We start from the raw sequence: 12,121 nt of genomic DNA on the forward strand, positions 1-12,121 counted from the left end.
CAGGACAGCACTGATGATAGTGGTTGGGGAGAAGGCAGCTTTGAACAGCTTTTATTTTTCAACATTTGTTCATTTTAAAATTGCACAAATTCACTGGAAGAGTAATGGGCCGTGTACACTAAGAGTGGCTCTGAAATCAGTTAAGGAAAGACAGGAGCACAGTATTATGCAAAATAGCTCACTGAAAAATTGGATGGAGAGGGAAGACCTTTTTTATTTAAAAAAGAAGTGATGCAGTGGGGTTTGATTATTTGAGTGCCACTGAATTCTGTGTTTGTGTCTGATTTATGGCCCAAACCTGAGGCCTTTACATGTGTAGTCCTACTGGCCTCAATAGCGCTACTCATGAAAGCAAGGGCTCCTGGGTAAGGCTCTGACACAGACAGTACAACAAGACACAGATTACAGATACAGGATTGAGGTTGGAAAGAAAACATTTGCCCAACAATCTTGAGAGGTTGTTCACTGATTTATGCACATGGAAAAATACTCTGTATGATGTGGTACTGAATTGATACATACATTAGTCGACGATCCTGTCTCCGCCAGGTGCATGTTTGTCAGACTCTTCTCTGCTTCCAAGAAAAATTGCTAAAATTATTTTAAAGATCAGGTTTTTTTTAAAAAAAAAGCATGTGGATAAATTGTTGATTAAAATTCAACTGAGATATAAAATTAAGTCCTGTGACATGAAAAGCTTTTGTGGTTTTCTGTTTCTAAAACCTTTGGAGTCTGGGTGGGGAGGGTGGATTTTAATTCAGTTCTTCCAGTGAAAAAGCAGTTTAGCAACAGGGCAGGAGAGATTTGTCTTTGACCGTTGTGACTCAGTGAAGGGGGAAACTGTAACTATTTTGTTCAGGTGAAGGACTAACTCCCTGAACCTACAAACACCCAATCACTTGCTTAATGTTATTCATATAAGTAATCCCATTGAACGCATCTGAACCTTCTTGTGACTAAAGCTATGTGCATGCTTCAATGTTTGTGGGATTGAGGCCTATGGGAACAACTCTTAAAAACTCATTTCTGCCATGTTGCCTATGAGAAGGTTATATATAAAAGCAAATCTAAATTAGCAGAACCATCAAGACTTGCACATCCAGTTCAAAGCCCCTTGAAATCAATGGAAGTCCTTCTGGTGGATTTGAAAACACTAATAATCAATAATACTGTGGCTTTCCATCTCATGGCCACAGAGTGGCCACTCCACAGCTGTCTGTGCTGGAATCCCGATTTAAATGGGGTCCCAGGATAGGCCATGTGTAGGTCCATGCCCTTCCCACAGATGGAAGATCAGGAGACTGGATGAGAGAATCTCATGGTTCCTCCCCCCCTTAATGCCCTTCTACTTGTTTTCCCAGGGTTCCAAACATCAAATGGATGTGTTTGCTTTTAAAGATGTTTCAGGTGAGTTTTATAATTACAAATTTGCCCAGAAGATGATATGCATGACCTTGAAATGAACTCTTTACAGCCTGCTATCACCAGCCTCTCATACGATGGGGACACCAGGAATATACATTAAAGAAAGAGAACACAAGGCAGCATTCTTGGGGACCAACTCTGCCTCAGTGACATCCCTACAATCCCAGTGATGTGGCTGAGGGTGGATTTGGGACTTCCACGTTCAAGCCTGTGAGGTCAGAGGGTCCCAGAGCTGAAGCTACAGCCTGAGCCCAGAAGGCTACACTGCAATGAAAGAGCCCTGCAGCCCAAGCCCTAAAGCAGCTGGTATAGGCCAGCCACAGGTGTCTAATTGCAATGTAGATATACTCTCAAGTGACTGTGAAGGAGCTGGGGTCACACATGGCTCCCCACTTAGAAGCCAGGGGCAAAAGGCATTCCTTACCTCTCTCTCAACAGGGCAGTGGGAGAGCCTGTAGTAAGCCAGAGGCAGCTTTGTAGTGGGGGAACCTAGCTCAACAATGGGAAGGAGCCAGGTGGTTGTTGGCGTGAACCTAGGGGGAACACTATAGCATGGCTGTTACCCTTTAGCTCTGCTTCTTCCCATACCCACCTTTGAGGCAGGTGTAACTCTGTCTCCTTACCCCTCAGTGCTTCCTGGAGGCTGGGGAGCAGCGAGGTTGCTTGCTCGGCAGGTGCATAGAAAGATTTATTGCAGCACAAGTCCTCCTGTTTCCCAGAGCCCAGAGGAGTATGCGGCCTTCAGCCTGGACTCTACAAATGCAACAGTGACCCTCATGTGAGTGTCACAGGAGATGGCACTTGACATGTCTGCAGACAGCTGCTTCTGTGCTGCTGGGGCACAGAGAGGGAGCATCCAGGTGCTGTCTGGCTCCTAAGTTGCTCTGAGGAAGTGCTGGGCTCTGGGACAGAGCTGTGCAGGTTTGGAGGCACGTCTCTCCTGCCCAGTCCACAGTACCCTGATGTGCTCCCCAACAAGGGCTCTGTCAACAGGCAACTCTGCAAGGGGAACCTCATACCGCTCTATGACCCTATGTACTGAATGCCTCCCTGGAGGCTCATCCTGAGGCATTTGTTCAGTTCAGCTCAAGTTGTAGAATTAGGTGCTTAGAGATTGAACCTGATAGGTCATTTTAGGAGCATGAACTATTACATTTAGAAATCCCCCGCCCCCTGCCGCAAATTATACAAGGACATTGTAAAGTTCAGAGCGATTTTAAAGAGACACATTTTTAACACTTTATTGAGCAGGGAGCAATATTTAGTTCCTTTTTATTTCCCATGAACTAGCTGCTAAACTGCTTTTTCTCAGCGCTGTGGCCAGCCATCTTAGCGAGTTTCCCATTGTCTCTCTCCTGGCTGTGGATGCTTGAGTGCAGCAGCTCCGCAGAGGTCCCAGCCTCGCTCTTTAACATACATTCGCCACTTGTCTGGATGGAGCTGCATGTACCATTGAGTAGCCTCATGAAAACCTCTCAGTTCTCTGTCTATGGACACAGGCACCAGCAACCGATTCCCCAAGCCAAAGTCCCCTTCGCAATCAAGGGTCACTTAGCCTACATTGTCCGGAGTGCAGAGTTTGGCCCATGGTGACGGCTGGCACTGCACCTGCTGCACAGCCACATGGTGACTCCTGTGACTCCTCTAGCCCATCACCACATGGCTCTTTTGCATTCTGCTAAGTGGCCAACGATCTAGGAGAACAGAAACCCTTTGTTAGAGATGGAAAATCTCCTCAATGCAACACTATCAATGGCTGCTGGAGGCCTTCCCTGTGAAACCCAACTGTGCAGCCCCTAGGATTCCCATAGGGGAGATCTCTGCTCATGCACTTGTCACCCATGGAAACACTCTCTGACAGTGGGAGTGTAGAGGGAGTCTCTACAGATGATCCCTTCTATAGCTCCCTTAACGGAAGAAGGTTTGGCCTTGTGATGTAAGGCACAGGTCTGAGAGTCGGGGCTCCTGGGTTCTGTGGCTCTGGAAGGGTGCGTGGTCTAATGGGTGGAGCTGGATTGGTACTGAGTACCGGGACTGGCTTCTGCTTCTGTTATTGATGTTGTGTATGACCTTGCAGCCAGTCACTTTGCAGCTAATAGCAACCAACCTCAGAGGGCCGGGGAGGGGTCATGAGTTAGTGTCTCCTCACTCTAGCACCTTCCACCCAAGCCTCCCAAAGGTATTAGGTTTAGACTACTCCTCTCTCCAAAGCTAACTACTTGTGCATCTCCACTGCCAGTGGAATTTCACACACAGGGTACAGTCCAGCCCACAAGGTTCTGTCTGGGTAAGAGAGCACCCATTCAGATGAGGCCTATTCCTGCAGACCTCGCTCACACAGAACTGCCATTGAACACTGTCACAACAGTGAATAAGGTCAGCAGTATCTAGCCCTGGTATCACAAATTCAGCCCCAGACAAATACACTTCTCCAGGGTACAGCAACAGCAGGGGCTGCAAACAATTTCAGATCCCTGCAGGCTGGAGAGAACGGACAAGTTCCTCAGTGCAGAACACCATGGGCCAGACCACAGGGGCAGCCATGTGGTCTCTGACATCAGGACTCTAGTGATAGAACACAAGCCTTGTTAGTCAGAGCTCTGTGCATTGGAGGGTTTTTGCAACCCCCATGTCCTTACGTGGAGCAGCCATTTCTAAGCGACTGCTTTCCAAATGCGTCAGACAGACTCTCCAACAGGCCACCAGCCTTGGTTGACACTGACCTGAGAAAGCTCCCACAAAATTCTCAGTTTTCTGCTCCAGGACAGGCAGCGGCAGCACTGGTGGTTGTTCAGGTAGGTCATTAATTTACAGACGGTTGCACTGAGTGTGGTCCAAGCACAGGATTTAGAATCAGAACAGAGTCGCAATCAGCCTCCTTTCTAGGTCTCAGGGAACTCTTCACCACTTCATCTCTGTTCCTCGCTCTGTTAAAATAGGGCCGATCTCTTTGACAGTGTATCCAAGCTCTTCCGACTGACAAGACCCCAGATCACGTTCTGGTGACTTCCCCTCCCCCCTGCCAGCCATCCAAACTGCAGCTGCTGAGATGAACTTCCTCTCCTGGTGCTGTCTTCCCCACTTTCCCAAGTCAGGCTCTGGCTGCCCTTTTTCCATGTCCAGCTCAAACTTCTCCTCCTCACCTCCTAAGCTCCCTATCCAAACATCTCCCTGTGTAAACATCTCCACCTCAGTCATCCCCATCCCATCTTACTGCCACTTCTTCCTGCAACATCTCCCTGCTACTGGGAAGGGCCTAGCAACCTCAGCTTAGGCTTCCCTTTCTATTCATTCCATCAGACTCACCCGGTAGCTCTCTTAGACTCCTAGAGTGATCCCTTTAGTTTGAGTGAGAGGGGCTTGTGTTGAAGGACCCTGGTTCAATCCCCACCAATGCCCGTCGTGTCTACAGTTTTACTTGCCTATCAGTGTAGGTTGTTCAGCCCATTCCTGGTCATGTGTGGTACATCTGCTGCTGGCCATCTCTGTGATGTAGGTCCCTTATCCACACAAGGACATGGCATATCAAGGCCAATCCAGCAGCTCCCATCCGGTTTTCACCTCCACAATGGACAGTGAGCCCTAGCCTGAGTACAGAAAAACAGGGTGGTGTTCTTCATGGGAATCTGCTGAAGCGCCAGTCTCCCCTGCTCCACCCCACCCCCACATGCTAAGGGTTTTCAAAAGATACCACTAATCTCAGATAAATAAAGCATCTAAGATGAGGTCAGTGTGGGTGGATTTACTGAGCAGACATGTTCTAAGAGAAGAAGAGATTCCTTCACTGCTCTACTGAGATTCCCATAGAAAAAGTATCTGATGGTGGGGGTGGGGGCACTGGTGACATTGTAAGAAAGACAGTGACCTCTACCTGTGAAGGTGGCTGAAGCTTCTTGCAGGCAATAGAGTCCAGGATCCTTACACCTCCTTTGGGGATGATTTTCCTAGGAATAAAATCAACACAGCACAATGAGAACAACGTCTCAGTCCCAGGGCTGGGACCCAGGGATAAGGGTTGCTCTCAGCCAGACTATGTACCAGGAACCTGATCTTTGTCCCAAACGCCACAATCACCCAGAGGAGTGAGTGGTTCCTACCTCCATGAGGGGTGTGTGGTTTTCCATCTAAGCATCACTGAGAGCCAGCACTTCTCGATTTGACAGGATGAGGTCATTGCCCCCCAAGCTGGGCCAGCTGCAGACTACATTGATGTAGGAGGCAAGGCCAGATCCCAGAGCCTGGAAGACAGAGAGGGGAGGAAGCCCCTGCTCATTTCCTGTTCAGAGACCCCATCGAAGAAGGGCCAAGAGGGGAGGGGAGAAGGAAGGGCAGGAAGTGAAGCTGCCCCTGTGGGGAAGGCACTAGAGTAGAAGCCAGTCCAGTTCCCAGATCTACCCCATGTTTGTAGGTGTGACCTTGGAGAGGTCACTTTATTGCTTTCATTCCTGTCTGTAAAATGGGGGTAGTAGGTTCCTCCCCTCCCCAGGAGGTGAGGAGAGGACAGTCCCATTGTCTGCATGGGGCTTGGACACTCTGGGCATGGATTGTGCCACAGGGGAAGGGACCTAGAATTTTCTCTACTATAACTAGGGGAGGAGGATGGGATCAGAAGGTCAAGGAAGGGGGATGGGGCAGGAACTGCTGCCACACACGGGGCTTAGGAATTCAGTCAATGCCAAGGGCTCGGTACCTCCCTTCATCAAATAGTTTCCTTACTGAAAAGACTGACCTCTCCTGTCATTGGCAATCTGCATACTATTTGAAGTCCTTCCTAGTGTCCTCAAGGTGCCCACGTAGTTCTTGAATGTGATGGATTCATTGAACCAAGTCGATAGCTGTGAAGTTCAGAGAGGCAATTGGTAGTGTGGGATGAAATGAGGGGGAAATCTATAGCTAGCAAAAAAAGGTGTCGTTGGCATTTTGGTTTGCAAATTTGGAGCTGATCTGTCCTCTCACCGAAGGTATGAGGACACAGGGGAAGAAGAGTGCCATCTTGGTCAGTTGTTCTATGATAGTCAGTTCCACCATGTGGCCATTTCATTCAGGGAGTTCTGCAATGAAATCCATGGCACTGGCTGCCCATGGCTGGGGCAAAGACATGAGGTGCCAAGATATTTGGTGTGTGGTGCCTTGGTGCAAGTGCAGAAGTCACATGAGTCAATATCAGTCTGAATTTCAGCCCACATCCGGCACCACCAAACAAAGCAGGAGGTTTTGAGGCACCCAAAGTGCCGTGCCAGGGAGTTGCCCTGGTTCGGATGTAGTACCTTCAACCGGGGACATCCTCGCAGTACAGGCGGCCCTTAGTAAATGTTATCGCGTCCCACATGGAATGTTGTTTCTCATTCTTGGCTCCTGATTGTTCAGAGATGTCCCCATTCCCTGGCCAGCGGGTCATCCCAGGAGGCTGATTAAATTAGCATGAGTAGAGCTTGAGGTATGGTAGTGTTAAGCACGTTTCGGGGCTTGAGGAGGAAGGGCTGTTCCAGACTAGCTTTCTCCCTTCTTGGTTATATTCTGCATTAGATGACAGGGCATCAGCCTGGCCATTCTTAGTTCCATGTGGGCAGTTAAGTAATCTTGAAATTGAAGCAAGAGAAGAATAAGGTCTAGCTGAATTGTCCCTAATTCAGTGCTTTGGCTTTGCGCAGATACTGGAGGCTTTTGTGATCAGTACAAACTTGTGCTGGGTATCGAGGCCCCTTCAGCTACTGACACCAGTCTTCAAATGAGGATTTAATGAGAACCCGCTAATTATCAAGGATCTCCTAGATTTGGTCAGTGGGGTCCAGGAGCGGTATGCACAGGGGTGCACCAGGTGCTGGGGGCCATACCTCAGAGAGCATGGCCCTGATTGTCAAATTAGATGTGTCAACTTCCATGATGAATGCTCCAGTTGGATTGGGGTGTGCCAGAATAGGTGCAGTGGTGAAGGCAATTTTGAGCTGTTTGAGGGCTTGTTGGGCCTTGGGCGATCAAACAAATTTGACAGTCTTGTGGAGGAGAGCTATCATGGGGCTTATTTTCTCTGAGAACCCTGGGCTGAAGCAGCAGTAAAACTGGGGAAGCCTAGGAAGTGCTGCTCTTCTTGAGTACTTCAAGCTTCCTCCCAGTTGGGAACAGCTTCCATCTTATTTGGATCAATCTTAACTCCTTCTGGGGAGAGGATGTGCCCCAAAAACTCCGTGGAGAGTTGGCTGAAGGTTTGCTTTTCCAATTTTGTATAGAGACCATTCTGCCACAACCTCTCTGAGTTCTGATGTGGGGTGTATGCTGCTCTGGGTTCTCCAAAAAGAGAAGTATGTTATCTAAATAGATGACAATGTAGTGATCCAGAATGTCCCCAAATACATCACTGATGAAGTGTTGCAAGGTCACGGGACCGTTAGTCAGTCCAAATGGCATTATCAGACAGTTAAAGTGTCCATAATGTGTTTTGAAATCTGTCTTCCATTTGTCCCCCATCCAAATGAGGGTTAGATTGTGAGTCCTTGGAGATCTAGTTTGATGAATACCCGTGCAGGTTTCATGTGATCCAACAATTCTGGGATTAAGAGTAGGGGGTACTGGTTCTAAACTGTCACTTTGTTCAGGGGCTGGTAATCTACACACAAGTGTAGAGTCCCACCTTTCTTCTTCCCAAAGAGGCTGGGGCCTCTGTGGGAAATGCTTAGTAGTGAATAAACCCTTTGAACTGTTTTCATGGCTGTACACAGGGAGAGCCACTAGTTCTGGTTTGGACATTGCGTAAATACGGACAAAGGCAACTTTCAGCCAAGGCTGTAGGTCAATAGGGCAGTCATAGTCTCGGTGCAGAGGCAATATTGTCCACCTTTCTTTCGAAGATGTCCACATAATCCTGGTATTTATCAGGAATGTTGGGTGTCAGAGCCAAGAATGGAGGTGTAGGTCCAGGGGCGGAGGCTGGTTAAGGAAATCCCTACATTTTCAGTCATCTCCATTGAACCACTTTGATAGAGGCACCACAAGGTCAGGTAACAAAGTCATGGTTCATACTTGGTATGACGTGTCCCATTTTGCGTACAGGCCACTTACTTCCGGAAAGCCTGCTTTTCTGCAAACAGTTGCACCACCAGATGTCACATGCTGCCTCTGATAGTTAGGTCTAGTGGTTGGAGCTTAAGTCATAGCTAGGCATAGGATAATTTCACATGCAGAGACCCCCTAGCAGGAGGGGAGAATAAAGGGCAGAAAGTGAAGCTGACCTTGAGGGGAAGGCACTAGCCTGGGACCCAGTCCAGTTCCCAGATCTACATCCAGACCTGTGTGACCTGGGCCACAGCCCTTCCTCTGTGTCTTAGTCCCCACCTGTCAGATGGGGAGGATCCTTCCCTGCCCCAGGGTGCTTGGGGGGAGTTTCATTTATGGCTGGGAAGGATTCAGATGCCATGTGGGTGGATTGGACCCTGGGTAGGGGATGGGTCAGACATTCACTAGCTCATGGGTGACATGGGCCATGGGAACATCTGAGCAGTGAGCATAGGGGAGGGGTTCCATGTCAGGCCACCACCCCCAGACTGCAGTGGTTATTGATGATAAACCCTGGCTCTACGGAAGTTCTCATTTGTTGTTGTCCTGGGCTGGGCCAGCCCCACAGCCCTGTCAGCCTGATGTTTCCTAAACTGGCCTCTGGGCATGGGGCAGGTACAGAATCTGGCCTGGCCCTAGCCCCAGGGGGGTCGGTGTGGGCATGGTGGTGAGAGGGAGGTGGCGTTCTAGCTCTGGCTCCCTGAGGGTAGATTCCTCCTGTGCCCCCCTGGCATGGGGGAGTGACTGAGGGGCCCTGCCACAGCAGCCCTGGGTCTGGGAGTGCTGCAGATGCGGCGCTCGGCCATTCCCCCTGCTCCAATGCGGAGCTTTCTGAGCTCTACTGGGGGACATGCAGGCCCTTCTGCATCAGGCTGGGCAGGGAGAGCTCGGCCTGGAAGCAGGGGTGTTGGCAGAGAGGAAAAGGCCAAGAAAAAGGAGGGTGAGGAGAACCTCATGCTCCAGACAAAGGGGATTCAGGAGCAGAGGGAAAGGCCCCATCCCACCCAGAAGGGAGAGGGTTTCTCTCAGCCCTGTGGGTTCTATCTCCACTCTCATTAGCCCCTCTCCTCCATGTACAGTCAGACAGAGCACTACCTACAGCAGGGAGTGTGAGCTGCTAGACATGTGAGGGGGGGGTCCTTTAAGGGTGTCCCATGGGGCACAGCCCCTGCAGTGCCTTGGGCACCTGGCACAAGCACCGGTTAGTAAAGAGCTGGCCCATCACTTTCTCAGTAATGTCTTCCTACTGAAGGGAACAAGAACTAGTCAGACTCAGACACCCCCGGCAACAAAGGGTATTGATGGCACCTGGAGACAACAACATTTCCACCCAGCCCCTCCCCACGTCTGAGGGATGGATTCCCCCACCCACCCCCCGAGATGAAGTCTTGTCTCCACTCTAGTGACCTCCCACTCCCATCACTGCAGAGTGACCTCCTCTCCCTTTCCTCTTAGTCCCCCTGTGAGAGCTGTTCTATTTCCAAACCCATCTGGGGAAGCAGCTCAGCTCCCCAGAATCCTCTCAGCCACCCCTTCCCCTCCAGCTGTGGGTTTGGGAGGCTTTTGGCAGCAGTGAAGTGGGGTGAGAGGAAGTTGAGACCTTTCCCCAAGTGACCCCTGGTCCTTATGGTGAAGCCGTGGATGGTAGCTCTGGTGAACGGGCCACATGGGCAGCCTCTGCTGACTGAATCCTCCAGTTCTCCCAGAGCAGGCCCAGCCCGGCCAGCAGCAGGGCAAACTTTCCCTGGCCCACGTGCCTGAGCCCAGCCTGGTTAGTCTTCGTGGCCCTTTCAATCCTTGGCCTCCAAGGCTGCCAGTGACACTAGATAACATGGACACAAGACCACTAGGAAGGAACCGGCCTGAGGCTCTGAGAAGAAGAAAGGTTCTCAGAGATCACAAGGGGAGTTTCCAGCCCCTAGCATGAGCAATGGCAGCTTGTTCTGTTGATGTGATGCCTGTTATGAAATAGCCTTGCTGGACAGCTGGGTCTGAACTGCTTTGAGCTGCTCAGGGGACAAGCTGGCACCTAACAATGGCACCTGCCATGATTAATTCGTCTCCTTTCTCCCAGGTCAGCGAATGGGGATGGGATGGCAGGGACTTTCCATGGCCTGAAGGTGAATGGCCCTGGGTCACTCCCCAAAACTAGATTAAACTTTCTCTGGTTACCTCATCCCCTATCAGCTAGATTAATCTTTCTCTGGTTACCTCGTCCCCTATCAGCTGGCCGGCTTCTCCCATGATGGAGAAGGCTAGGAACAGCCCAGCCTGGCTGACATGTTGCCGGGGGTCGTGGATGGCCAGCAGTGCCGCCTGCAGGAAGGATCTCCTCTGGCCTTCTGAGAAGATCTCGCCAAAGACCTAAAACCAATAGCACCAGAGCCCTTGGCAATTGCCCAGAACCAGGCTCCAAATCCCTCTAGTGGCTCACGTGGACGGTCAGAGTCCTGCTGCAGCCAGGGCAGCTAATTCCCCTCGAGGACCTGTGGGGTCCCATGGCCCAGGGAACCCCCTTCAGTGAGAGGTCACAGGCACTAGGGCCTCTCATAGCTCTTTCTGGAGCAGGATTCACTGCAGTGAGCAGAGCTGGATCCCTTGAGATACAATCCTCCATTAACTCAACCCCCCAGGGGATTCCTTTTATGCCACTTAGCAACGGATCCATGTAACACACACAAACCATGGCCGTTAGCAAGGCTCCAACCCAGAATCCTCAGCCTCTCGCAGCTGAACACTGTCCGCTGGAAATAAGTAGCAGGGTCTTGTCCTGTATCCAGGACACAGCTACTGCCGGGGGAGACACAGCTCTGGACCTGAGCTGCTGCAATGCACTGGCTGAGAATCCTTACCTCCCCCACCCTGGCCATATTCCTGTAACCAAGACGCTTGGTGTCCAGGAGCCCATCCTGGCACCACAGCTCCTCGGCATCTCTAATGTGCAGCCCTGGGAGAGAAAGACACACACATTTGTGAGGTTTGGCATTCTGGTTTCAGTGCCTATCTTCTTCTGTTCCCACTGCTGGGTGCACACTGGCTGGGGCCTTCGCAGCATCCATGCCCCAGTGGATTCGCAGGGTCACCACCAAGTGGTTTAGTACCTGGAGGGGATTTGTTCCATTCATCACAGTGACCCTTATTGTGTGTGTGTTCTGGGAACCCCCACTCCCACTGAAGTCAGGATCTGGCCCTAGGTACCCAATTGGTGACATCCTACAAGCTTTGTGTCCTTCCCCTGTGGTCCCTGCTCCTGCCCCTGACTTCACTTCACTTCTCTCCATGTGTCTCAATAGCTCCATTCCTGTCCCCTCACCAGCTGGCAGCCCCGTGGATGGGCTGATTTCCCTCGAGTGGGGGACAGGGCCGGACTCTGAGATAAAACAGCCAATTTCCCTGGCACTTTCACACTCATCTCTCTGATTCAGGGAGCAGGGAAAAGAAAGAATTAGCATCTAAGCTGGGGTCGGTCTCAGAGGAGGGGGCTTCTTTCTATAGGTTCCCATTGCCCAACAGAGTGAGTCTCAAAGGAGGGGCCTTGTTTCTATTGCGGTCCCTCTGCCCAGCTCCAGTTGGTCTAAAAAGAGAGGCCTTAGTTCTACAGGAGTCCCAATGTCCAGCTGCAGTTAGTCTCCGAGGGGCTCATTTC

Source organism: Terrapene carolina, unplaced genomic scaffold (assembly GCF_002925995.2).
Source record: "Terrapene carolina triunguis isolate 2854851 unplaced genomic scaffold, T_m_triunguis-2.0 Scaffold28610, whole genome shotgun sequence".
Lineage (NCBI taxonomy): Eukaryota > Metazoa > Chordata > Testudines > Emydidae > Terrapene > Terrapene triunguis.